This window comes from Puma concolor, chromosome D2, assembly GCF_028749965.1.
Source record: "Puma concolor isolate L17-30 chromosome D2, mPumCon1.1.hap2, whole genome shotgun sequence".
NCBI classification, from domain to species: domain Eukaryota; kingdom Metazoa; phylum Chordata; class Mammalia; order Carnivora; family Felidae; genus Puma; species Puma concolor.
The window spans coordinates 19,483,732-19,507,452 of record NC_141677.1 but is presented as its reverse complement, the minus strand read 5'-3'; the positions used below and the strand labels follow the sequence as shown (position 1 = coordinate 19,507,452).

Genomic DNA, 23,721 nt, shown 5'->3' with positions numbered 1-23,721 from the left:
GCCTGCCTGCCTGCCTGCCTGCCTGCCTGGCTGCCTGCCTCGCTGCCGCCGCCCTCCGCCGCGGGCCCCGGGCGGGTGGCGGAGGCGGCGCAAGAGGACCCTGGCAAGGCGCTGTGGCGCAAGCCCCGGCCTTCACCGATCCCGGGACTCTGGCAGACTGCTCCCGGCTTGGCCCCACGCCCGCCTCCGCTTCCATCCCGCACCGCACCGCACCGCACCGCACCGCACCGCACCGCACCACGTCGGGCCGCTCACTGGGAAGAGGGTGGAAGCGAGCGTGGGGCATCAGGCCGGCCGTGCCTTCTGGGCGCCCCCCCTCCCGCCGGGTTCTCAGCGCCTCCTCCCCAGTCGCAGGGCGAGCGCAGCCAGCCCGGAGGCCCCAGCGCCCCCACAGAACATCACCAGCGCGAGCCCGCAGCCCTAGCTGGGCCTCGCGAAACGCCGGGGGCCCTGGGGATGGGGGCTGGAGGGAGGGAAGAGGTCCGGGACCCAGGGAGCCCAGTCCTGTGGCGGAGTCTGTGTTTGGGGTCTCGCTGCCCCGCCCGCTCCTGTGTTTTTGGATCCACCCACCCAGCCCCCACCCTCCAGTCCCCAGGCGCCAGCCCCCGGTCCCGCCCTCGCCGCACCCCCCCACCCCTCCGTGCGGGTGCAGTGTCAGGAAAGGTGCAAAGCTGGGGCGTGGCTTCCAGCCGGTGCAGTGGGATTTCGCCCGGTGCGGGGAGCGGGGAGCGGGGAGCGGACCCCTTGTGAAGTGCCGTGGGGTGTGCGGGCTCGGGGGGGGGGGCGGGGCGGGGCGGGGCGGGGCCAGGCTAGGCCAGGCCAGGCCGCTTTGCCGGCCCGGGAGGGGCTGAGGGAGCAGTGGCCGCCGGGGTGTGTTTGGCCCCCGGAGCCGCGCTCCCCTCCCCGGGGAGAGAGGGACACACGGAGGGAGGGGGAGGGGCGGCGGGCGCCAAAGGAGAGGTCAAGGAGGCCAGAGGCAACAGGCAACAGGCAAAAGGCAAAAGCCTACAGCACCCGGTATTCCCAGGCGGTCTCCCATCCAAGTACTAACCAGGCCCGACCCTGCTTAGCTTCCGAGATCAGACGAGATCGGGCGCGTTCAGGGTGGTATGGCCGTAGACGCCGGCGGCTGCCGCTGGGCGCCTCAAGAGCCTGCTCCACGCATCCCAAGCCCAGCGGGTGCCGCGCTTCACCCATGCACGCGCCTGCCTGCCTGCCTGCCTGCCTGCCTGCCTGCCTGGCTGCCTGCCTCGCTGCCGCCGCCCTCCGCCGCGGGCCCCGGGCGGGTGGCGGAGGCGGCGCAAGAGGACCCTGGCAAGGCGCTGTGGCGCAAGCCCCGGCCTTCACCGATCCCGGGACTCTGGCAGACTGCTCCCGGCTTGGCCCCACGCCCGCCTCCGCTTCCATCCCGCACCGCACCGCACCGCACCGCACCGCACCGCACCGCACCACGTCGGGCCGCTCACTGGGAAGAGGGTGGAAGCGAGCGTGGGGCATCAGGCCGGCCGTGCCTTCTGGGCGCCCCCCCTCCCGCCGGGTTCTCAGCGCCTCCTCCCCAGTCGCAGGGCGAGCGCAGCCAGCCCGGAGGCCCCAGCGCCCCCACAGAACATCACCAGCGCGAGCCCGCAGCCCTAGCTGGGCCTCGCGAAACGCCGGGGGCCCTGGGGATGGGGGCTGGAGGGAGGGAAGAGGTCCGGGACCCAGGGAGCCCAGTCCTGTGGCGGAGTCTGTGTTTGGGGTCTCGCTGCCCCGCCCGCTCCTGTGTTTTTGGATCCACCCACCCAGCCCCCACCCTCCAGTCCCCAGGCGCCAGCCCCCGGTCCCGCCCTCGCCGCACCCCCCCACCCCTCCGTGCGGGTGCAGTGTCAGGAAAGGTGCAAAGCTGGGGCGTGGCTTCCAGCCGGTGCAGTGGGATTTCGCCCGGTGCGGGGAGCGGGGAGCGGGGAGCGGACCCCTTGTGAAGTGCCGTGGGGTGTGCGGGCTCGGGGGGGGGGCGGGGCGGGGCGGGGCGGGGCCAGGCTAGGCCAGGCCAGGCCGCTTTGCCGGCCCGGGAGGGGCTGAGGGAGCAGTGGCCGCCGGGGTGTGTTTGGCCCCCGGAGCCGCGCTCCCCTCCCCGGGGAGAGAGGGACACACGGAGGGAGGGGGAGGGGCGGCGGGCGCCAAAGGAGAGGTCAAGGAGGCCAGAGGCAACAGGCAACAGGCAAAAGGCAAAAGCCTACAGCACCCGGTATTCCCAGGCGGTCTCCCATCCAAGTACTAACCAGGCCCGACCCTGCTTAGCTTCCGAGATCAGACGAGATCGGGCGCGTTCAGGGTGGTATGGCCGTAGACGCCGGCGGCTGCCGCTGGGCGCCTCAAGAGCCTGCTCCACGCATCCCAAGCCCAGCGGGTGCCGCGCTTCACCCATGCACGCGCCTGCCTGCCTGCCTGCCTGCCTGCCTGGCTGCCTGCCTCGCTGCCGCCGCCCTCCGCCGCGGGCCCCGGGCGGGTGGCGGAGGCGGCGCAAGAGGACCCTGGCAAGGCGCTGTGGCGCAAGCCCCGGCCTTCACCGATCCCGGGACTCTGGCAGACTGCTCCCGGCTTGGCCCCACGCCCGCCTCCGCTTCCATCCCGCACCGCACCGCACCGCACCGCACCGCACCGCACCACGTCGGGCCGCTCACTGGGAAGAGGGTGGAAGCGAGCGTGGGGCATCAGGCCGGCCGTGCCTTCTGGGCGCCCCCCCTCCCGCCGGGTTCTCAGCGCCTCCTCCCCAGTCGCAGGGCGAGCGCAGCCAGCCCGGAGGCCCCAGCGCCCCCACAGAACATCACCAGCGCGAGCCCGCAGCCCTAGCTGGGCCTCGCGAAACGCCGGGGGCCCTGGGGATGGGGGCTGGAGGGAGGGAAGAGGTCCGGGACCCAGGGAGCCCAGTCCTGTGGCGGAGTCTGTGTTTGGGGTCTCGCTGCCCCGCCCGCTCCTGTGTTTTTGGATCCACCCACCCAGCCCCCACCCTCCAGTCCCCAGGCGCCAGCCCCCGGTCCCGCCCTCGCCGCACCCCCCCACCCCTCCGTGCGGGTGCAGTGTCAGGAAAGGTGCAAAGCTGGGGCGTGGCTTCCAGCCGGTGCAGTGGGATTTCGCCCGGTGCGGGGAGCGGGGAGCGGGGAGCGGACCCCTTGTGAAGTGCCGTGGGGTGTGCGGGCTCGGGGGGGGGGCGGGGCGGGGCGGGGCGGGGCCAGGCTAGGCCAGGCCAGGCCGCTTTGCCGGCCCGGGAGGGGCTGAGGGAGCAGTGGCCGCCGGGGTGTGTTTGGCTCCCGGAGCCGCGCTCCCCTCCCCGGGGAGAGAGGGACACACGGAGGGAGGGGGAGGGGCGGCGGGCGCCAAAGGAGAGGTCAAGGAGGCCAGAGGCAACAGGCAACAGGCAAAAGGCAAAAGCCTACAGCACCCGGTATTCCCAGGCGGTCTCCCATCCAAGTACTAACCAGGCCCGACCCTGCTTAGCTTCCGAGATCAGACGAGATCGGGCGCGTTCAGGGTGGTATGGCCGTAGACGCCGGCGGCTGCCGCTGGGCGCCTCAAGAGCCTGCTCCACGCATCCCAAGCCCAGCGGGTGCCGCGCTTCACCCATGCACGCGCCTGCCTGCCTGCCTGCCTGCCTGCCTGGCTGCCTGCCTCGCTGCCGCCGCCCTCCGCCGCGGGCCCCGGGCGGGTGGCGGAGGCGGCGCAAGAGGACCCTGGCAAGGCGCTGTGGCGCAAGCCCCGGCCTTCACCGATCCCGGGACTCTGGCAGACTGCTCCCGGCTTGGCCCCACGCCCGCCTCCGCTTCCATCCCGCACCGCACCGCACCGCACCGCACCACGTCGGGCCGCTCACTGGGAAGAGGGTGGAAGCGAGCGTGGGGCATCAGGCCGGCCGTGCCTTCTGGGCGCCCCCCCTCCCGCCGGGTTCTCAGCGCCTCCTCCCCAGTCGCAGGGCGAGCGCAGCCAGCCCGGAGGCCCCAGCGCCCCCACAGAACATCACCAGCGCGAGCCCGCAGCCCTAGCTGGGCCTCGCGAAACGCCGGGGGCCCTGGGGATGGGGGCTGGAGGGAGGGAAGAGGTCCGGGACCCAGGGAGCCCAGTCCTGTGGCGGAGTCTGTGTTTGGGGTCTCGCTGCCCCGCCCGCTCCTGTGTTTTTGGATCCACCCACCCAGCCCCCACCCTCCAGTCCCCAGGCGCCAGCCCCCGGTCCCGCCCTCGCCGCACCCCCCCACCCCTCCGTGCGGGTGCAGTGTCAGGAAAGGTGCAAAGCTGGGGCGTGGCTTCCAGCCGGTGCAGTGGGATTTCGCCCGGTGCGGGGAGCGGGGAGCGGGGAGCGGACCCCTTGTGAAGTGCCGTGGGGTGTGCGGGCTCGGGGGGGGGGCGGGGCGGGGCGGGGCGGGGCCAGGCTAGGCCAGGCCAGGCCGCTTTGCCGGCCCGGGAGGGGCTGAGGGAGCAGTGGCCGCCGGGGTGTGTTTGGCTCCCGGAGCCGCGCTCCCCTCCCCGGGGAGAGAGGGACACACGGAGGGAGGGGGAGGGGCGGCGGGCGCCAAAGGAGAGGTCAAGGAGGCCAGAGGCAACAGGCAACAGGCAAAAGGCAAAAGCCTACAGCACCCGGTATTCCCGGGCGGTCTCCCATCCAAGTACTAACCAGGCCCGACCCTGCTTAGCTTCCGAGATCAGACGAGATCGGGCGCGTTCAGGGTGGTATGGCCGTAGACGCCGGCGGCTGCCGCTGGGCGCCTCAAGAGCCTGCTCCACGCATCCCAAGCCCAGCGGGTGCCGCGCTTCACCCATGCACGCGCCTGCCTGCCTGCCTGCCTGCCTGCCTGCCTGGCTGCCTGCCTCGCTGCCGCCGCCCTCCGCCGCGGGCCCCGGGCGGGTGGCGGAGGCGGCGCAAGAGGACCCTGGCAAGGCGCTGTGGCGCAAGCCCCGGCCTTCACCGATCCCGGGACTCTGGCAGACTGCTCCCGGCTTGGCCCCACGCCCGCCTCCGCTTCCATCCCGCACCGCACCGCACCGCACCGCACCGCACCGCACCGCACCACGTCGGGCCGCTCACTGGGAAGAGGGTGGAAGCGAGCGTGGGGCATCAGGCCGGCCGTGCCTTCTGGGCGCCCCCCCTCCCGCCGGGTTCTCAGCGCCTCCTCCCCAGTCGCAGGGCGAGCGCAGCCAGCCCGGAGGCCCCAGCGCCCCCACAGAACATCACCAGCGCGAGCCCGCAGCCCTAGCTGGGCCTCGCGAAACGCCGGGGGCCCTGGGGATGGGGGCTGGAGGGAGGGAAGAGGTCCGGGACCCAGGGAGCCCAGTCCTGTGGCGGAGTCTGTGTTTGGGGTCTCGCTGCCCCGCCCGCTCCTGTGTTTTTGGATCCACCCACCCAGCCCCCACCCTCCAGTCCCCAGGCGCCAGCCCCCGGTCCCGCCCTCGCCGCACCCCCCCACCCCTCCGTGCGGGTGCAGTGTCAGGAAAGGTGCAAAGCTGGGGCGTGGCTTCCAGCCGGTGCAGTGGGATTTCGCCCGGTGCGGGGAGCGGGGAGCGGGGAGCGGACCCCTTGTGAAGTGCCGTGGGGTGTGCGGGCTCGGGGGGGGGGCGGGGCGGGGCGGGGCGGGGCCAGGCTAGGCCAGGCCAGGCCGCTTTGCCGGCCCGGGAGGGGCTGAGGGAGCAGTGGCCGCCGGGGTGTGTTTGGCCCCCGGAGCCGCGCTCCCCTCCCCGGGGAGAGAGGGACACACGGAGGGAGGGGGAGGGGCGGCGGGCGCCAAAGGAGAGGTCAAGGAGGCCAGAGGCAACAGGCAACAGGCAAAAGGCAAAAGCCTACAGCACCCGGTATTCCCAGGCGGTCTCCCATCCAAGTACTAACCAGGCCCGACCCTGCTTAGCTTCCGAGATCAGACGAGATCGGGCGCCTTCAGGGTGGTATGGCCGTAGACGCCGGCGGCTGCCGCTGGGCGCCTCAAGAGCCTGCTCCACGCATCCCAAGCCCAGCGGGTGCCGCGCTTCACCCATGCACGCGCCTGCCTGCCTGCCTGCCTGCCTGCCTGCCTGGCTGCCTGCCTCGCTGCCGCCGCCCTCCGCCGCGGGCCCCGGGCGGGTGGCGGAGGCGGCGCAAGAGGACCCTGGCAAGGCGCTGTGGCGCAAGCCCCGGCCTTCACCGATCCCGGGACTCTGGCAGACTGCTCCCGGCTTGGCCCCACGCCCGCCTCCGCTTCCATCCCGCACCGCACCGCACCGCACCGCACCGCACCACGTCGGGCCGCTCACTGGGAAGAGGGTGGAAGCGAGCGTGGGGCATCAGGCCGGCCGTGCCTTCTGGGCGCCCCCCCTCCCGCCGGGTTCTCAGCGCCTCCTCCCCAGTCGCAGGGCGAGCGCAGCCAGCCCGGAGGCCCCAGCGCCCCCACAGAACATCACCAGCGCGAGCCCGCAGCCCTAGCTGGGCCTCGCGAAACGCCGGGGGCCCTGGGGATGGGGGCTGGAGGGAGGGAAGAGGTCCGGGACCCAGGGAGCCCAGTCCTGTGGCGGAGTCTGTGTTTGGGGTCTCGCTGCCCCGCCCGCTCCTGTGTTTTTGGATCCACCCACCCAGCCCCCACCCTCCAGTCCCCAGGCGCCAGCCCCCGGTCCCGCCCTCGCCGCACCCCCCCACCCCTCCGTGCGGGTGCAGTGTCAGGAAAGGTGCAAAGCTGGGGCGTGGCTTCCAGCCGGTGCAGTGGGATTTCGCCCGGTGCGGGGAGCGGGGAGCGGGGAGCGGACCCCTTGTGAAGTGCCGTGGGGTGTGCGGGCTCGGGGGGGGGCGGGGCGGGGCGGGGCGGGGCCAGGCTAGGCCAGGCCAGGCCGCTTTGCCGGCCCGGGAGGGGCTGAGGGAGCAGTGGCCGCCGGGGTGTGTTTGGCCCCCGGAGCCGCGCTCCCCTCCCCGGGGAGAGAGGGACACACGGAGGGAGGGGGAGGGGCGGCGGGCGCCAAAGGAGAGGTCAAGGAGGCCAGAGGCAACAGGCAACAGGCAAAAGGCAAAAGCCTACAGCACCCGGTATTCCCAGGCGGTCTCCCATCCAAGTACTAACCAGGCCCGACCCTGCTTAGCTTCCGAGATCAGACGAGATCGGGCGCCTTCAGGGTGGTATGGCCGTAGACGCCGGCGGCTGCCGCTGGGCGCCTCAAGAGCCTGCTCCACGCATCCCAAGCCCAGCGGGTGCCGCGCTTCACCCATGCACGCGCCTGCCTGCCTGCCTGCCTGCCTGCCTGCCTGGCTGCCTGCCTCGCTGCCGCCGCCCTCCGCCGCGGGCCCCGGGCGGGTGGCGGAGGCGGCGCAAGAGGACCCTGGCAAGGCGCTGTGGCGCAAGCCCCGGCCTTCACCGATCCCGGGACTCTGGCAGACTGCTCCCGGCTTGGCCCCACGCCCGCCTCCGCTTCCATCCCGCACCGCACCGCACCGCACCGCACCGCACCGCACCGCACCACGTCGGGCCGCTCACTGGGAAGAGGGTGGAAGCGAGCGTGGGGCATCAGGCCGGCCGTGCCTTCTGGGCGCCCCCCCTCCCGCCGGGTTCTCAGCGCCTCCTCCCCAGTCGCAGGGCGAGCGCAGCCAGCCCGGAGGCCCCAGCGCCCCCACAGAACATCACCAGCGCGAGCCCGCAGCCCTAGCTGGGCCTCGCGAAACGCCGGGGGCCCTGGGGATGGGGGCTGGAGGGAGGGAAGAGGTCCGGGACCCAGGGAGCCCAGTCCTGTGGCGGAGTCTGTGTTTGGGGTCTCGCTGCCCCGCCCGCTCCTGTGTTTTTGGATCCACCCACCCAGCCCCCACCCTCCAGTCCCCAGGCGCCAGCCCCCGGTCCCGCCCTCGCCGCACCCCCCCACCCCTCCGTGCGGGTGCAGTGTCAGGAAAGGTGCAAAGCTGGGGCGTGGCTTCCAGCCGGTGCAGTGGGATTTCGCCCGGTGCGGGGAGCGGGGAGCGGGGAGCGGACCCCTTGTGAAGTGCCGTGGGGTGTGCGGGCTCGGGGGGGGGGGCGGGGCGGGGCGGGGCGGGGCCAGGCTAGGCCAGGCCAGGCCGCTTTGCCGGCCCGGGAGGGGCTGAGGGAGCAGTGGCCGCCGGGGTGTGTTTGGCCCCCGGAGCCGCGCTCCCCTCCCCGGGGAGAGAGGGACACACGGAGGGAGGGGGAGGGGCGGCGGGCGCCAAAGGAGAGGTCAAGGAGGCCAGAGGCAACAGGCAACAGGCAAAAGGCAAAAGCCTACAGCACCCGGTATTCCCAGGCGGTCTCCCATCCAAGTACTAACCAGGCCCGACCCTGCTTAGCTTCCGAGATCAGACGAGATCGGGCGCGTTCAGGGTGGTATGGCCGTAGACGCCGGCGGCTGCCGCTGGGCGCCTCAAGAGCCTGCTCCACGCATCCCAAGCCCAGCGGGTGCCGCGCTTCACCCATGCACGCGCCTGCCTGCCTGCCTGCCTGCCTGCCTGCCTGCCTGGCTGCCTGCCTCGCTGCCGCCGCCCTCCGCCGCGGGCCCCGGGCGGGTGGCGGAGGCGGCGCAAGAGGACCCTGGCAAGGCGCTGTGGCGCAAGCCCCGGCCTTCACCGATCCCGGGACTCTGGCAGACTGCTCCCGGCTTGGCCCCACGCCCGCCTCCGCTTCCATCCCGCACCGCACCGCACCGCACCGCACCGCACCGCACCGCACCACGTCGGGCCGCTCACTGGGAAGAGGGTGGAAGCGAGCGTGGGGCATCAGGCCGGCCGTGCCTTCTGGGCGCCCCCCCTCCCGCCGGGTTCTCAGCGCCTCCTCCCCAGTCGCAGGGCGAGCGCAGCCAGCCCGGAGGCCCCAGCGCCCCCACAGAACATCACCAGCGCGAGCCCGCAGCCCTAGCTGGGCCTCGCGAAACGCCGGGGGCCCTGGGGATGGGGGCTGGAGGGAGGGAAGAGGTCCGGGACCCAGGGAGCCCAGTCCTGTGGCGGAGTCTGTGTTTGGGGTCTCGCTGCCCCGCCCGCTCCTGTGTTTTTGGATCCACCCACCCAGCCCCCACCCTCCAGTCCCCAGGCGCCAGCCCCCGGTCCCGCCCTCGCCGCACCCCCCCACCCCTCCGTGCGGGTGCAGTGTCAGGAAAGGTGCAAAGCTGGGGCGTGGCTTCCAGCCGGTGCAGTGGGATTTCGCCCGGTGCGGGGAGCGGGGAGCGGGGAGCGGACCCCTTGTGAAGTGCCGTGGGGTGTGCGGGCTCGGGGGGGGGGCGGGGCGGGGCGGGGCGGGGCCAGGCTAGGCCAGGCCAGGCCGCTTTGCCGGCCCGGGAGGGGCTGAGGGAGCAGTGGCCGCCGGGGTGTGTTTGGCCCCCGGAGCCGCGCTCCCCTCCCCGGGGAGAGAGGGACACACGGAGGGAGGGGGAGGGGCGGCGGGCGCCAAAGGAGAGGTCAAGGAGGCCAGAGGCAACAGGCAACAGGCAAAAGGCAAAAGCCTACAGCACCCGGTATTCCCAGGCGGTCTCCCATCCAAGTACTAACCAGGCCCGACCCTGCTTAGCTTCCGAGATCAGACGAGATCGGGCGCGTTCAGGGTGGTATGGCCGTAGACGCCGGCGGCTGCCGCTGGGCGCCTCAAGAGCCTGCTCCACGCATCCCAAGCCCAGCGGGTGCCGCGCTTCACCCATGCACGCGCCTGCCTGCCTGCCTGCCTGCCTGCCTGGCTGCCTGCCTCGCTGCCGCCGCCCTCCGCCGCGGGCCCCGGGCGGGTGGCGGAGGCGGCGCAAGAGGACCCTGGCAAGGCGCTGTGGCGCAAGCCCCGGCCTTCACCGATCCCGGGACTCTGGCAGACTGCTCCCGGCTTGGCCCCACGCCCGCCTCCGCTTCCATCCCGCACCGCACCGCACCGCACCGCACCGCACCGCACCACGTCGGGCCGCTCACTGGGAAGAGGGTGGAAGCGAGCGTGGGGCATCAGGCCGGCCGTGCCTTCTGGGCGCCCCCCCTCCCGCCGGGTTCTCAGCGCCTCCTCCCCAGTCGCAGGGCGAGCGCAGCCAGCCCGGAGGCCCCAGCGCCCCCACAGAACATCACCAGCGCGAGCCCGCAGCCCTAGCTGGGCCTCGCGAAACGCCGGGGGCCCTGGGGATGGGGGCTGGAGGGAGGGAAGAGGTCCGGGACCCAGGGAGCCCAGTCCTGTGGCGGAGTCTGTGTTTGGGGTCTCGCTGCCCCGCCCGCTCCTGTGTTTTTGGATCCACCCACCCAGCCCCCACCCTCCAGTCCCCAGGCGCCAGCCCCCGGTCCCGCCCTCGCCGCACCCCCCCACCCCTCCGTGCGGGTGCAGTGTCAGGAAAGGTGCAAAGCTGGGGCGTGGCTTCCAGCCGGTGCAGTGGGATTTCGCCCGGTGCGGGGAGCGGGGAGCGGGGAGCGGACCCCTTGTGAAGTGCCGTGGGGTGTGCGGGCTCGGGGGGGGGGCGGGGCGGGGCGGGGCGGGGCCAGGCTAGGCCAGGCCAGGCCGCTTTGCCGGCCCGGGAGGGGCTGAGGGAGCAGTGGCCGCCGGGGTGTGTTTGGCTCCCGGAGCCGCGCTCCCCTCCCCGGGGAGAGAGGGACACACGGAGGGAGGGGGAGGGGCGGCGGGCGCCAAAGGAGAGGTCAAGGAGGCCAGAGGCAACAGGCAACAGGCAAAAGGCAAAAGCCTACAGCACCCGGTATTCCCAGGCGGTCTCCCATCCAAGTACTAACCAGGCCCGACCCTGCTTAGCTTCCGAGATCAGACGAGATCGGGCGCGTTCAGGGTGGTATGGCCGTAGACGCCGGCGGCTGCCGCTGGGCGCCTCAAGAGCCTGCTCCACGCATCCCAAGCCCAGCGGGTGCCGCGCTTCACCCATGCACGCGCCTGCCTGCCTGCCTGCCTGCCTGCCTGGCTGCCTGCCTCGCTGCCGCCGCCCTCCGCCGCGGGCCCCGGGCGGGTGGCGGAGGCGGCGCAAGAGGACCCTGGCAAGGCGCTGTGGCGCAAGCCCCGGCCTTCACCGATCCCGGGACTCTGGCAGACTGCTCCCGGCTTGGCCCCACGCCCGCCTCCGCTTCCATCCCGCACCGCACCGCACCGCACCGCACCACGTCGGGCCGCTCACTGGGAAGAGGGTGGAAGCGAGCGTGGGGCATCAGGCCGGCCGTGCCTTCTGGGCGCCCCCCCTCCCGCCGGGTTCTCAGCGCCTCCTCCCCAGTCGCAGGGCGAGCGCAGCCAGCCCGGAGGCCCCAGCGCCCCCACAGAACATCACCAGCGCGAGCCCGCAGCCCTAGCTGGGCCTCGCGAAACGCCGGGGGCCCTGGGGATGGGGGCTGGAGGGAGGGAAGAGGTCCGGGACCCAGGGAGCCCAGTCCTGTGGCGGAGTCTGTGTTTGGGGTCTCGCTGCCCCGCCCGCTCCTGTGTTTTTGGATCCACCCACCCAGCCCCCACCCTCCAGTCCCCAGGCGCCAGCCCCCGGTCCCGCCCTCGCCGCACCCCCCCACCCCTCCGTGCGGGTGCAGTGTCAGGAAAGGTGCAAAGCTGGGGCGTGGCTTCCAGCCGGTGCAGTGGGATTTCGCCCGGTGCGGGGAGCGGGGAGCGGGGAGCGGACCCCTTGTGAAGTGCCGTGGGGTGTGCGGGCTCGGGGGGGGGGCGGGGCGGGGCGGGGCGGGGCCAGGCTAGGCCAGGCCAGGCCGCTTTGCCGGCCCGGGAGGGGCTGAGGGAGCAGTGGCCGCCGGGGTGTGTTTGGCTCCCGGAGCCGCGCTCCCCTCCCCGGGGAGAGAGGGACACACGGAGGGAGGGGGAGGGGCGGCGGGCGCCAAAGGAGAGGTCAAGGAGGCCAGAGGCAACAGGCAACAGGCAAAAGGCAAAAGCCTACAGCACCCGGTATTCCCGGGCGGTCTCCCATCCAAGTACTAACCAGGCCCGACCCTGCTTAGCTTCCGAGATCAGACGAGATCGGGCGCGTTCAGGGTGGTATGGCCGTAGACGCCGGCGGCTGCCGCTGGGCGCCTCAAGAGCCTGCTCCACGCATCCCAAGCCCAGCGGGTGCCGCGCTTCACCCATGCACGCGCCTGCCTGCCTGCCTGCCTGCCTGCCTGGCTGCCTGCCTCGCTGCCGCCGCCCTCCGCCGCGGGCCCCGGGCGGGTGGCGGAGGCGGCGCAAGAGGACCCTGGCAAGGCGCTGTGGCGCAAGCCCCGGCCTTCACCGATCCCGGGACTCTGGCAGACTGCTCCCGGCTTGGCCCCACGCCCGCCTCCGCTTCCATCCCGCACCGCACCGCACCGCACCGCACCGCACCGCACCGCACCACGTCGGGCCGCTCACTGGGAAGAGGGTGGAAGCGAGCGTGGGGCATCAGGCCGGCCGTGCCTTCTGGGCGCCCCCCCTCCCGCCGGGTTCTCAGCGCCTCCTCCCCAGTCGCAGGGCGAGCGCAGCCAGCCCGGAGGCCCCAGCGCCCCCACAGAACATCACCAGCGCGAGCCCGCAGCCCTAGCTGGGCCTCGCGAAACGCCGGGGGCCCTGGGGATGGGGGCTGGAGGGAGGGAAGAGGTCCGGGACCCAGGGAGCCCAGTCCTGTGGCGGAGTCTGTGTTTGGGGTCTCGCTGCCCCGCCCGCTCCTGTGTTTTTGGATCCACCCACCCAGCCCCCACCCTCCAGTCCCCAGGCGCCAGCCCCCGGTCCCGCCCTCGCCGCACCCCCCCACCCCTCCGTGCGGGTGCAGTGTCAGGAAAGGTGCAAAGCTGGGGCGTGGCTTCCAGCCGGTGCAGTGGGATTTCGCCCGGTGCGGGGAGCGGGGAGCGGGGAGCGGACCCCTTGTGAAGTGCCGTGGGGTGTGCGGGCTCGGGGGGGGGCGGGGCGGGGCGGGGCGGGGCCAGGCTAGGCCAGGCCAGGCCGCTTTGCCGGCCCGGGAGGGGCTGAGGGAGCAGTGGCCGCCGGGGTGTGTTTGGCCCCCGGAGCCGCGCTCCCCTCCCCGGGGAGAGAGGGACACACGGAGGGAGGGGGAGGGGCGGCGGGCGCCAAAGGAGAGGTCAAGGAGGCCAGAGGCAACAGGCAACAGGCAAAAGGCAAAAGCCTACAGCACCCGGTATTCCCAGGCGGTCTCCCATCCAAGTACTAACCAGGCCCGACCCTGCTTAGCTTCCGAGATCAGACGAGATCGGGCGCGTTCAGGGTGGTATGGCCGTAGACGCCGGCGGCTGCCGCTGGGCGCCTCAAGAGCCTGCTCCACGCATCCCAAGCCCAGCGGGTGCCGCGCTTCACCCATGCACGCGCCTGCCTGCCTGCCTGCCTGCCTGCCTGCCTGCCTGGCTGCCTGCCTCGCTGCCGCCGCCCTCCGCCGCGGGCCCCGGGCGGGTGGCGGAGGCGGCGCAAGAGGACCCTGGCAAGGCGCTGTGGCGCAAGCCCCGGCCTTCACCGATCCCGGGACTCTGGCAGACTGCTCCCGGCTTGGCCCCACGCCCGCCTCCGCTTCCATCCCGCACCGCACCGCACCGCACCGCACCGCACCGCACCGCACCACGTCGGGCCGCTCACTGGGAAGAGGGTGGAAGCGAGCGTGGGGCATCAGGCCGGCCGTGCCTTCTGGGCGCCCCCCCTCCCGCCGGGTTCTCAGCGCCTCCTCCCCAGTCGCAGGGCGAGCGCAGCCAGCCCGGAGGCCCCAGCGCCCCCACAGAACATCACCAGCGCGAGCCCGCAGCCCTAGCTGGGCCTCGCGAAACGCCGGGGGCCCTGGGGATGGGGGCTGGAGGGAGGGAAGAGGTCCGGGACCCAGGGAGCCCAGTCCTGTGGCGGAGTCTGTGTTTGGGGTCTCGCTGCCCCGCCCGCTCCTGTGTTTTTGGATCCACCCACCCAGCCCCCACCCTCCAGTCCCCAGGCGCCAGCCCCCGGTCCCGCCCTCGCCGCACCCCCCCACCCCTCCGTGCGGGTGCAGTGTCAGGAAAGGTGCAAAGCTGGGGCGTGGCTTCCAGCCGGTGCAGTGGGATTTCGCCCGGTGCGGGGAGCGGGGAGCGGGGAGCGGACCCCTTGTGAAGTGCCGTGGGGTGTGCGGGCTCGGGGGGGGGGCGGGGCGGGGCGGGGCGGGGCCAGGCTAGGCCAGGCCAGGCCGCTTTGCCGGCCCGGGAGGGGCTGAGGGAGCAGTGGCCGCCGGGGTGTGTTTGGCCCCCGGAGCCGCGCTCCCCTCCCCGGGGAGAGAGGGACACACGGAGGGAGGGGGAGGGGCGGCGGGCGCCAAAGGAGAGGTCAAGGAGGCCAGAGGCAACAGGCAACAGGCAAAAGGCAAAAGCCTACAGCACCCGGTATTCCCAGGCGGTCTCCCATCCAAGTACTAACCAGGCCCGACCCTGCTTAGCTTCCGAGATCAGACGAGATCGGGCGCGTTCAGGGTGGTATGGCCGTAGACGCCGGCGGCTGCCGCTGGGCGCCTCAAGAGCCTGCTCCACGCATCCCAAGCCCAGCGGGTGCCGCGCTTCACCCATGCACGCGCCTGCCTGCCTGCCTGCCTGCCTGCCTGGCTGCCTGCCTCGCTGCCGCCGCCCTCCGCCGCGGGCCCCGGGCGGGTGGCGGAGGCGGCGCAAGAGGACCCTGGCAAGGCGCTGTGGCGCAAGCCCCGGCCTTCACCGATCCCGGGACTCTGGCAGACTGCTCCCGGCTTGGCCCCACGCCCGCCTCCGCTTCCATCCCGCACCGCACCGCACCGCACCGCACCGCACCGCACCACGTCGGGCCGCTCACTGGGAAGAGGGTGGAAGCGAGCGTGGGGCATCAGGCCGGCCGTGCCTTCTGGGCGCCCCCCCTCCCGCCGGGTTCTCAGCGCCTCCTCCCCAGTCGCAGGGCGAGCGCAGCCAGCCCGGAGGCCCCAGCGCCCCCACAGAACATCACCAGCGCGAGCCCGCAGCCCTAGCTGGGCCTCGCGAAACGCCGGGGGCCCTGGGGATGGGGGCTGGAGGGAGGGAAGAGGTCCGGGACCCAGGGAGCCCAGTCCTGTGGCGGAGTCTGTGTTTGGGGTCTCGCTGCCCCGCCCGCTCCTGTGTTTTTGGATCCACCCACCCAGCCCCCACCCTCCAGTCCCCAGGCGCCAGCCCCCGGTCCCGCCCTCGCCGCACCCCCCCACCCCTCCGTGCGGGTGCAGTGTCAGGAAAGGTGCAAAGCTGGGGCGTGGCTTCCAGCCGGTGCAGTGGGATTTCGCCCGGTGCGGGGAGCGGGGAGCGGGGAGCGGACCCCTTGTGAAGTGCCGTGGGGTGTGCGGGCTCGGGGGGGGGGGCGGGGCGGGGCGGGGCGGGGCCAGGCTAGGCCAGGCCAGGCCGCTTTGCCGGCCCGGGAGGGGCTGAGGGAGCAGTGGCCGCCGGGGTGTGTTTGGCTCCCGGAGCCGCGCTCCCCTCCCCGGGGAGAGAGGGACACACGGAGGGAGGGGGAGGGGCGGCGGGCGCCAAAGGAGAGGTCAAGGAGGCCAGAGGCAACAGGCAACAGGCAAAAGGCAAAAGCCTACAGCACCCGGTATTCCCAGGCGGTCTCCCATCCAAGTACTAACCAGGCCCGACCCTGCTTAGCTTCCGAGATCAGACGAGATCGGGCGCGTTCAGGGTGGTATGGCCGTAGACGCCGGCGGCTGCCGCTGGGCGCCTCAAGAGCCTGCTCCACGCATCCCAAGCCCAGCGGGTGCCGCGCTTCACCCATGCACGCGCCTGCCTGCCTGCCTGCCTGCCTGCCTGGCTGCCTGCCTCGCTGCCGCCGCCCTCCGCCGCGGGCCCCGGGCGGGTGGCGGAGGCGGCGCAAGAGGACCCTGGCAAGGCGCTGTGGCGCAAGCCCCGGCCTTCACCGATCCCGGGACTCTGGCAGACTGCTCCCGGCTTGGCCCCACGCCCGCCTCCGCTTCCATCCCGCACCGCACCGCACCGCACCGCACCACGTCGGGCCGCTCACTGGGAAGAGGGTGGAAGCGAGCGTGGGGCATCAGGCCGGCCGTGCCTTCTGGGCGCCCCCCCTCCCGCCGGGTTCTCAGCGCCTCCTCCCCAGTCGCAGGGCGAGCGCAGCCAGCCCGGAGGCCCCAGCGCCCCCACAGAACATCACCAGCGCGAGCCCGCAGCCCTAGCTGGGCCTCGCGAAACGCCGGGGGCCCTGGGGATGGGGGCTGGAGGGAGGGAAGAGGTCCGGGACCCAGGGAGCCCAGTCCTGTGGCGGAGTCTGTGTTTGGGGTCTCGCTGCCCCGCCCGCTCCTGTGTTTTTGGATCCACCCACCCAGCCCCCACCCTCCAGTCCCCAGGCGCCAGCCCCCGGTCCCGCCCTCGCCGCACCCCCCCACCCCTCCGTGCGGGTGCAGTGTCAGGAAAGGTGCAAAGCTGGGGCGTGGCTTCCAGCCGGTGCAGTGGGATTTCGCCCGGTGCGGGGAGCGGGGAGCGGGGAGCGGACCCCTTGTGAAGTGCCGTGGGGTGTGCGGGCTCGGGGGGGGGGCGGGGCGGGGCGGGGCGGGGCCAGGCTAGGCCAGGCCAGGCCGCTTTGCCGGCCCGGGAGGGGCTGAGGGAGCAGTGGCCGCCGGGGTGTGTTTGGCTCCCGGAGCCGCGCTCCCCTCCCCGGGGAGAGAGGGACACACGGAGGGAGGGGGAGGGGCGGCGGGCGCCAAAGGAGAGGTCAAGGAGGCCAGAGGCAACAGGCAACAGGCAAAAGGCAAAAGCCTACAGCACCCGGTATTCCCGGGCGGTCTCCCATCCAAGTACTAACCAGGCCCGACCCTGCTTAGCTTCCGAGATCAGACGAGATCGGGCGCGTTCAGGGTGGTATGGCCGTAGACGCCGGCGGCTGCCGCTGGGCGCCTCAAGAGCCTGCTCCACGCATCCCAAGCCCAGCGGGTGCCGCGCTTCACCCATGCACGCGCCTGCCTGCCTGCCTGCCTGCCTGCCTGGCTGCCTGCCTCGCTGCCGCCGCCCTCCGCCGCGGGCCCCGGGCGGGTGGCGGAGGCGGCGCAAGAGGACCCTGGCAAGGCGCTGTGGCGCAAGCCCCGGCCTTCACCGATCCCGGGACTCTGGCAGACTGCTCCCGGCTTGGCCCCACGCCCGCCTCCGCTTCCATCCCGCACCGCACCGCACCGCACCGCACCGCACCGCACCGCACCACGTCGGGCCGCTCACTGGGAAGAGGGTGGAAGCGAGCGTGGGGCATCAGGCCGGCCGTGCCTTCTGGGCGCCCCCCCTCCCGCCGGGTTCTCAGCGCCTCCTCCCCAGTCGCAGGGCGAGCGCAGCCAGCCCGGAGGCCCCAGCGCCCCCACAGAACATCACCAGCGCGAGCCCGCAGCCCTAGCTGGGCCTCGCGAAACGCCGGGGGCCCTGGGGATGGGGGCTGGAGGGAGGGAAGAGGTCCGGGACCCAGGGAGCCCAGTCCTGTGGCGGAGTCTGTGTTTGGGGTCTCGCTGCCCCGCCCGCTCCTGTGTTTTTGGATCCACCCACCCAGCCCCCACCCTCCAGTCCCCAGGCGCCAGCCCCCGGTCCCGCCCTCGCCGCACCCCCCCACCCCTCCGTGCGGGTGCAGTGTCAGGAAAGGTGCAAAGCTGGGGCGTGGCTTCCAGCCGGTGCAGTGGGATTTCGCCCGGTGCGGGGAGCGGGGAGCGGGGAGCGGACCCCTTGTGAAGTGCCGTGGGGTGTGCGGGCTCGGGGGGGGGCGGGGCGGGGCGGGGCGGGGCCAGGCTAGGCCAGGCCAGGCCGCTTTGCCGGCCCGGGAGGGGCTGAGGGAGCAGTGGCCGCCGGGGTGTGTTTGGCCCCCGGAGCCGCGCTCCCCTCCCCGGGGAGAGAGGGACACACGGAGGGAGGGGGAGGGGCGGCGGGCGCCAAAGGAGAGGTCAAGGAGGCCAGAGGCAACAGGCAACAGGCAAAAGGCAAAAGCCTACAGCACCCGGTATTCCCAGGCGGTCTCCCATCCAAGTACTAACCAGGCCCGACCCTGCTTAGCTTCCGAGATCAGACGAGATCGGGCGCGTTCAGGGTGGTATGGCCGTAGACGCCGGCGGCTGCCGCTGGGCGCCTCAAGAGCCTGCTCCACGCATCCCAAGCCCAGCGGGTGCCGCGCTTCACCCATGCACGCGCCTGCCTGCCTGCCTGCCTGCCTGCCTGCCTGCCTGGCTGCCTGCCTCGCTGCCGCCGCCCTCCGCCGCGGGCCCCGGGCGGGTGGCGGAGGCGGCGCAAGAGGACCCTGGCAAGGCGCTGTGGCGCAAGCCCCGGCCTTCACCGATCCCGGGACTCTGGCAGACTGCTCCCGGCTTGGCCCCACGCCCGCCTCCGCTTCCATCCCGCACCGCACCGCACCGCACCGCACCGCACCACGTCGGGCCGCTCACTGGGAAGAGGGTGGAAGCGAGCGTGGGGCATCAGGCCGGCCGTGCCTTCTGGGCGCCCCCCCTCCCGCCGGGTTCTCAGCGCCTCCTCCCCAGTCGCAGGGCGAGCGCAGCCAGCCCGGAGGCCCCAGCGCCCCCACAGAACATCACCAGCGCGAGCCCGCAGCCCTAGCTGGGCCTCGCGAAACGCCGGGGGCCCTGGGGATGGGGGCTGGAGGGAGGGAAGAGGTCCGGGACCCAGGGAGCCCAGTCCTGTGGCGGAGTCTGTGTTTGGGGTCTCGCTGCCCCGCCCGCTCCTGTGTTTTTGGATCCACCCACCCAGACCCCACCCTCCAGTCCCCAGGCGCCAGCCCCCGGTCCCGCCCTCGCCGCACCCCCCCACCCCTCCGTGCGGGTGCAGTGTCAGGAAAGGTGCAAAGCTGGGGCGTGGCTTCCAGCCGGTGCAGTGGGATTTCGCCCGGTGCGGGGAGCGGGGAGCGGGGAGCGGACCCCTTGTGAAGTGCCGTGGGGTGTGCGGGCTCGGGGGGGGGGCGGGGCGGGGCGGGGCGGGGCCAGGCTAGGCCAGGCCAGGCCGCTTTGCCGGCCCGGGAGGGGCTGAGGGAGCAGTGGCCGCCGGGGTGTGTTTGGCTCCCGGAGCCGCGCTCCCCTCCCCGGGGAGAGAGGGACACACGGAGGGAGGGGGAGGGGCGGCGGGCGCCAAAGGAGAGGTCAAGGAGGCCAGAGGCAACAGGCAACAGGCAAAAGGCAAAAGCCTACAGCACCCGGTATTCCCGGGCGGTCTCCCATCCAAGTACTAACCAGGCCCGACCCTGCTTAGCTTCCGAGATCAGACGAGATCGGGCGCGTTCAGGGTGGTATGGCCGTAGACGCCGGCGGCTGCCGCTGGGCGCCTCAAGAGCCTGCTCCACGCATCCCAAGCCCAGCGGGTGCCGCGCTTCACCCATGCACGCGCCTGCCTGCCTGCCTGCCTGCCTGCCTGCCTGGCTGCCTGCCTCGCTGCCGCCGCCCTCCGCCGCGGGCCCCGGGCGGGTGGCGGAGGCGGCGCAAGAGGACCCTGGCAAGGCGCTGTGGCGCAAGCCCCGGCCTTCACCGATCCCGGGACTCTGGCAGACTGCTCCCGGCTTGGCCCCACGCCCGCCTCCGCTTCCATCCCGCACCGCACCGCACCGCACCGCACCGCACCGCACCGCACCACGTCGGGCCGCTCACTGGGAAGAGGGTGGAAGCGAGCGTGGGGCATCAGGCCGGCCGTGCCTTCTGGGCGCCCCCCCTCCCGCCGGGTTCTCAGCGCCTCCTCCCCAGTCGCAGGGCGAGCGCAGCCAGCCCGGAGGCCCCAGCGCCCCCACAGAACATCACCAGCGCGAGCCCGCAGCCCTAGCTGGGCCTCGCGAAACGCCGGGGGCCCTGGGGATGGGGGCTGGAGGGAGGGAAGAGGTCCGGGACCCAGGGAGCCCAGTCCTGTGGCGGAGTCTGTGTTTGGGGTCTCGCTGCCCCGCCCGCTCCTGTGTTTTTGGATCCACCCACCCAGCCCCCACCCTCCAGTCCCCAGGCGCCAGCCCCCGGTCCCGCCCTCGCCGCACCCCCCCACCCCTCCGTGCGGGTGCAGTGTCAGGAAAGGTGCAAAGCTGGGGCGTGGCTTCCAGCCGGTGCAGTGGGATTTCGCCCGGTGCGGGGAGCGGGGAGCGGGGAGCGGACCCCTTGTGAAGTGCCGTGGGGTGTGCGGGCTCGGGGGGGGGGCGGGGCGGGGCGGGGCGGGGCCAGGCTAGGCCAGGCCAGGCCGCTTTGCCGGCCCGGGAGGGGCTGAGGGAGCAGTGGCCGCCGGGGTGTGTTTGGCTCCCGGAGCCGCGCTCCCCTCCCCGGGGAGAGAGGGACACACGGAGGGAGGGGGAGGGGCGGCGGGCGCCAAAGGAGAGGTCAAGGAGGCCAGAGGCAACAGGCAACAGGCAAAAGGCAAAAGCCTACAGCACCCGGTATTCCCAGGCGGTCTCCCATCCAAGTACTAACCAGGCCCGACCCTGCTTAGCTTCCGAGATCAGACGAGATCGGGCGCGTTCAGGGTGGTATGGCCGTAGACGCCGGCGGCTGCCGCTGGGCGCCTCAAGAGCCTGCTCCACGCATCCCAAGCCCAGCGGGTGCCGCGCTTCACCCATGCACGCGCCTGCCTGCCTGCCTGCCTGCCTGCCTGGCTGCCTGCCTCGCTGCCGCCGCCCTCCGCCGCGGGCCCCGGGCGGGTGGCGGAGGCGGCGCAAGAGGACCCTGGCAAGGCGCTGTGGCGCAAGCCCCGGCCTTCACCGATCCCGGGACTCTGGCAGACTGCTCCCGGCTTGGCCCCACGCCCGCCTCCGCTTCCATCCCGCACCGCACCGCACCGCACCGCACCACGTCGGGCCGCTCACTGGGAAGAGGGTGGAAGCGAGCGTGGGGCATCAGGCCGGCCGTGCCTTCTGGGCGCCCCCCCTCCCGCCGGGTTCTCAGCGCCTCCTCCCCAGTCGCAGGGCGAGCGCAGCCAGCCCGGAGGCCCCAGCGCCCCCACAGAACATCACCAGCGCGAGCCCGCAGCCCTAGCTGGGCCTCGCGAAACGCCGGGGGCCCTGGGGATGGGGGCTGGAGGGAGGGAAGAGGTCCGGGACCCAGGGAGCCCAGTCCTGTGGCGGAGTCTGTGTTTGGGGTCTCGCTGCCCCGCCCGCTCCTGTGTTTTTGGATCCACCCACCCAGCCCCCACCCTCCAGTCCCCAGGCGCCAGCCCCCGGTCCCGCCCTCGCCGCACCCCCCCACCCCTCCGTGCGGGTGCAGTGTCAGGAAAGGTGCAAAGCTGGGGCGTGGCTTCCAGCCGGTGCAGTGGGATTTCGCCCGGTGCGGGGAGCGGGGAGCGGGGAGCGGACCCCTTGTGAAGTGCCGTGGGGTGTGCGGGCTCGGGGGGGGGGCGGGGCGGGGCGGGGCGGGGCCAGGCTAGGCCAGGCCAGGCCGCTTTGCCGGCCCGGGAGGGGCTGAGGGAGCAGTGGCCGCCGGGGTGTGTTTGGCTCCCGGAGCCGCGCTCCCCTCCCCGGGGAGAGAGGGACACACGGAGGGAGGGGGAGGGGCGGCGGGCGCCAAAGGAGAGGTCAAGGAGGCCAGAGGCAACAGGCAACAGGCAAAAGGCAAAAGCCTACAGCACCCGGTATTCCCGGGCGGTCTCCCATCCAAGTACTAACCAGGCCCGACCCTGCTTAGCTTCCGAGATCAGACGAGATCGGGCGCGTTCAGGGTGGTATGGCCGTAGACGCCGGCGGCTGCCGCTGGGCGCCTCAAGAGCCTGCTCCACGCATCCCAAGCCCAGCGGGTGCCGCGCTTCACCCATGCACGCGCCTGCCTGCCTGCCTGCCTGCCTGCCTGCCTGGCTGCCTGCCTCGCTGCCGCCGCCCTCCGCCGCGGGCCCCGGGCGGGTGGCGGAGGCGGCGCAAGAGGACCCTGGCAAGGCGCTGTGGCGCAAGCCCCGGCCTTCACCGATCCCGGGACTCTGGCAGACTGCTCCCGGCTTGGCCCCACGCCCGCCTCCGCTTCCATCCCGCACCGCACCGCACCGCACCGCACCGCACCGCACCGCACCACGTCGGGCCGCTCACTGGGAAGAGGGTGGAAGCGAGCGTGGGGCATCAGGCCGGCCGTGCCTTCTGGGCGCCCCCCCTCCCGCCGGGTTCTCAGCGCCTCCTCCCCAGTCGCAGGGCGAGCGCAGCCAGCCCGGAGGCCCCAGCGCCCCCACAGAACATCACCAGCGCGAGCCCGCAGCCCTAGCTGGGCCTCGCGAAACGCCGGGGGCCCTGGGGATGGGGGCTGGAGGGAGGGAAGAGGTCCGGGACCCAGGGAGCCCAGTCCTGTGGCGGAGTCTGTGTTTGGGGTCTCGCTGCCCCGCCCGCTCCTGTGTTTTTGGATCCACCCACCCAGCCCCCACCCTCCAGTCCCCAGGCGCCAGCCCCCGGTCCCGCCCTCGCCGCACCCCCCCACCCCTCCGTGCGGGTGCAGTGTCAGGAAAGGTGCAAAGCTGGGGCGTGGCTTCCAGCCGGTGCAGTGGGATTTCGCCCGGTGCGGGGAGCAGGGAGCGGGGAGCGGACCCTTTGTGAAGTGCCGTGGGGTGTGCGGGCTCGGGGGGGGGGCGGGGCGGGGCGGGGCGGGGCCAGGCTAGGCCAGGCCAGGCCGCTTTGCCGGCCCGGGAGGGGCTGAGGGAGCAGTGGCCGCCGGGGTGTGTTTGGCCCCCGGAGCCGCGCTCCCCTCCCCGGGGAGAGAGGGACACACGGAGGGAGGGGGAGGGGCGGCGGGCGCCAAAGGAGAGGTCAAGGAGGCCAGAGGCAACAGGCAACAGGCAAAAGGCAAAAGCCTACAGCACCCGGTATTCCCAGGCGGTCTCCCATCCAAGTACTAACCAGGCCCGACCCTGCTTAGCTTCCGAGATCAGACGAGATCGGGCGCGTTCAGGGTGGTATGGCCGTAGACGCCGGCGGCTGCCGCTGGGCGCCTCAAGAGCCTGCTCCACGCATCCCAAGCCCAGCGGGTGCCGCGCTTCACCCATGCACGCGCCTGCCTGCCTGCCTGCCTGCCTGGCTGCCTGCCTCGCTGCCGCCGCCCTCCGCCGCGGGCCCCGGGCGGGTGGCGGAGGCGGCGCAAGAGGACCCTGGCAAGGCGCTGTGGCGCAAGCCCCGGCCTTCACCGATCCCGGGACTCTGGCAGACTGCTCCCGGCTTGGCCCCACGCCCGCCTCCGCTTCCATCCCGCACCGCACCGCACCGCACCACGTCGGGCCGCTCACTGGGAAGAGGGTGGAAGCGAGCGTGGGGCATCAGGCCGGCCGTGCCTTCTGGGCGCCCCCCCTCCCGCCGGGTTCTCAGCGCCTCCTCCCCAGTCGCAGGGCGAGCGCAGCCAGCCCGGAGGCCCCAGCGCCCCCACAGAACATCACCAGCGCGAGCCCGCAGCCCTAGCTGGGCCTCGCGAAACGCCGGGGGCCCTGGGGATGGGGGCTGGAGGGAGGGAAGAGGTCCGGGACCCAGGGAGCCCAGTCCTGTGGCGGAGTCTGTGTTTGGGGTCTCGCTGCCCCGCCCGCTCCTGTGTTTTTGGATCCACCCACCCAGCCCCCACCCTCCAGTCCCCAGGCGCCAGCCCCCGGTCCCGCCCTCGCCGCACCCCCCCACCCCTCCGTGCGGGTGCAGTGTCAGGAAAGGTGCAAAGCTGGGGCGTGGCTTCCAGCCGGTGCAGTGGGATTTCGCCCGGTGCGGGGAGCGGGGAGCGGGGAGCGGACCCCTTGTGAAGTGCCGTGGGGTGTGCGGGCTCGGGGGGGGGGCGGGGCGGGGCGGGGCGGGGCCAGGCTAGGCCAGGCCAGGCCGCTTTGCCGGCCCGGGAGGGGCTGAGGGAGCAGTGGCCGCCGGGGTGTGTTTGGCCCCCGGAGCCGCGCTCCCCTCCCCGGGGAGAGAGGGACACACGGAGGGAGGGGGAGGGGCGGCGGGCGCC

General features: G+C 73.5%; 19 non-coding genes across 19 annotated transcripts; all 19 read right to left on the bottom strand.

The window, feature by feature from the left end:
* Positions 1-1,002: 1,002 nt before the first annotated feature.
* LOC147575893 (5S ribosomal RNA) lies at positions 1,003-1,121 on the bottom strand. Its single transcript, XR_015242075.1, has one exon. It is a non-coding gene; the product is annotated as a 5S ribosomal RNA (ribosomal RNA).
* Positions 1,122-2,212: 1,091 nt separating this feature from the next.
* Positions 2,213-2,331, bottom strand: LOC147575892 (5S ribosomal RNA). Its single transcript, XR_015242074.1, has one exon. It is a non-coding gene; the product is annotated as a 5S ribosomal RNA (ribosomal RNA).
* A 1,078-nt stretch (positions 2,332-3,409) lies between these two features.
* LOC147575891 (5S ribosomal RNA) lies at positions 3,410-3,528 on the bottom strand. Its single transcript, XR_015242073.1, has one exon. It is a non-coding gene; the product is annotated as a 5S ribosomal RNA (ribosomal RNA).
* A 1,068-nt stretch (positions 3,529-4,596) lies between these two features.
* On the bottom strand, positions 4,597-4,715 carry LOC147575890 (5S ribosomal RNA). The gene has a single exon (XR_015242113.1). It is a non-coding gene; the product is annotated as a 5S ribosomal RNA (ribosomal RNA).
* Positions 4,716-5,802: 1,087 nt separating this feature from the next.
* Positions 5,803-5,921, bottom strand: LOC147575889 (5S ribosomal RNA). The gene has a single exon (XR_015242096.1). It is a non-coding gene; the product is annotated as a 5S ribosomal RNA (ribosomal RNA).
* A 1,076-nt stretch (positions 5,922-6,997) lies between these two features.
* On the bottom strand, positions 6,998-7,116 carry LOC147575888 (5S ribosomal RNA). Its single transcript, XR_015242095.1, has one exon. It is a non-coding gene; the product is annotated as a 5S ribosomal RNA (ribosomal RNA).
* Positions 7,117-8,204: 1,088 nt separating this feature from the next.
* On the bottom strand, positions 8,205-8,323 carry LOC147575887 (5S ribosomal RNA). Its single transcript, XR_015242072.1, has one exon. It is a non-coding gene; the product is annotated as a 5S ribosomal RNA (ribosomal RNA).
* Positions 8,324-9,414: 1,091 nt separating this feature from the next.
* Positions 9,415-9,533, bottom strand: LOC147575886 (5S ribosomal RNA). Its single transcript, XR_015242071.1, has one exon. It is a non-coding gene; the product is annotated as a 5S ribosomal RNA (ribosomal RNA).
* Positions 9,534-10,611: 1,078 nt separating this feature from the next.
* On the bottom strand, positions 10,612-10,730 carry LOC147575885 (5S ribosomal RNA). The gene has a single exon (XR_015242070.1). It is a non-coding gene; the product is annotated as a 5S ribosomal RNA (ribosomal RNA).
* A 1,068-nt stretch (positions 10,731-11,798) lies between these two features.
* On the bottom strand, positions 11,799-11,917 carry LOC147575884 (5S ribosomal RNA). The gene has a single exon (XR_015242112.1). It is a non-coding gene; the product is annotated as a 5S ribosomal RNA (ribosomal RNA).
* A 1,082-nt stretch (positions 11,918-12,999) lies between these two features.
* Positions 13,000-13,118, bottom strand: LOC147575883 (5S ribosomal RNA). The gene has a single exon (XR_015242069.1). It is a non-coding gene; the product is annotated as a 5S ribosomal RNA (ribosomal RNA).
* A 1,091-nt stretch (positions 13,119-14,209) lies between these two features.
* LOC147575882 (5S ribosomal RNA) lies at positions 14,210-14,328 on the bottom strand. Its single transcript, XR_015242068.1, has one exon. It is a non-coding gene; the product is annotated as a 5S ribosomal RNA (ribosomal RNA).
* Positions 14,329-15,407: 1,079 nt separating this feature from the next.
* Positions 15,408-15,526, bottom strand: LOC147575881 (5S ribosomal RNA). Its single transcript, XR_015242067.1, has one exon. It is a non-coding gene; the product is annotated as a 5S ribosomal RNA (ribosomal RNA).
* Positions 15,527-16,594: 1,068 nt separating this feature from the next.
* On the bottom strand, positions 16,595-16,713 carry LOC147575880 (5S ribosomal RNA). The gene has a single exon (XR_015242111.1). It is a non-coding gene; the product is annotated as a 5S ribosomal RNA (ribosomal RNA).
* A 1,082-nt stretch (positions 16,714-17,795) lies between these two features.
* On the bottom strand, positions 17,796-17,914 carry LOC147575879 (5S ribosomal RNA). Its single transcript, XR_015242066.1, has one exon. It is a non-coding gene; the product is annotated as a 5S ribosomal RNA (ribosomal RNA).
* Positions 17,915-18,995: 1,081 nt separating this feature from the next.
* LOC147575878 (5S ribosomal RNA) lies at positions 18,996-19,114 on the bottom strand. Its single transcript, XR_015242110.1, has one exon. It is a non-coding gene; the product is annotated as a 5S ribosomal RNA (ribosomal RNA).
* A 1,087-nt stretch (positions 19,115-20,201) lies between these two features.
* Positions 20,202-20,320, bottom strand: LOC147575877 (5S ribosomal RNA). Its single transcript, XR_015242065.1, has one exon. It is a non-coding gene; the product is annotated as a 5S ribosomal RNA (ribosomal RNA).
* A 1,068-nt stretch (positions 20,321-21,388) lies between these two features.
* Positions 21,389-21,507, bottom strand: LOC147575876 (5S ribosomal RNA). The gene has a single exon (XR_015242109.1). It is a non-coding gene; the product is annotated as a 5S ribosomal RNA (ribosomal RNA).
* A 1,087-nt stretch (positions 21,508-22,594) lies between these two features.
* LOC147575875 (5S ribosomal RNA) lies at positions 22,595-22,713 on the bottom strand. The gene has a single exon (XR_015242064.1). It is a non-coding gene; the product is annotated as a 5S ribosomal RNA (ribosomal RNA).
* Positions 22,714-23,721: the final 1,008 nt, after the last annotated feature.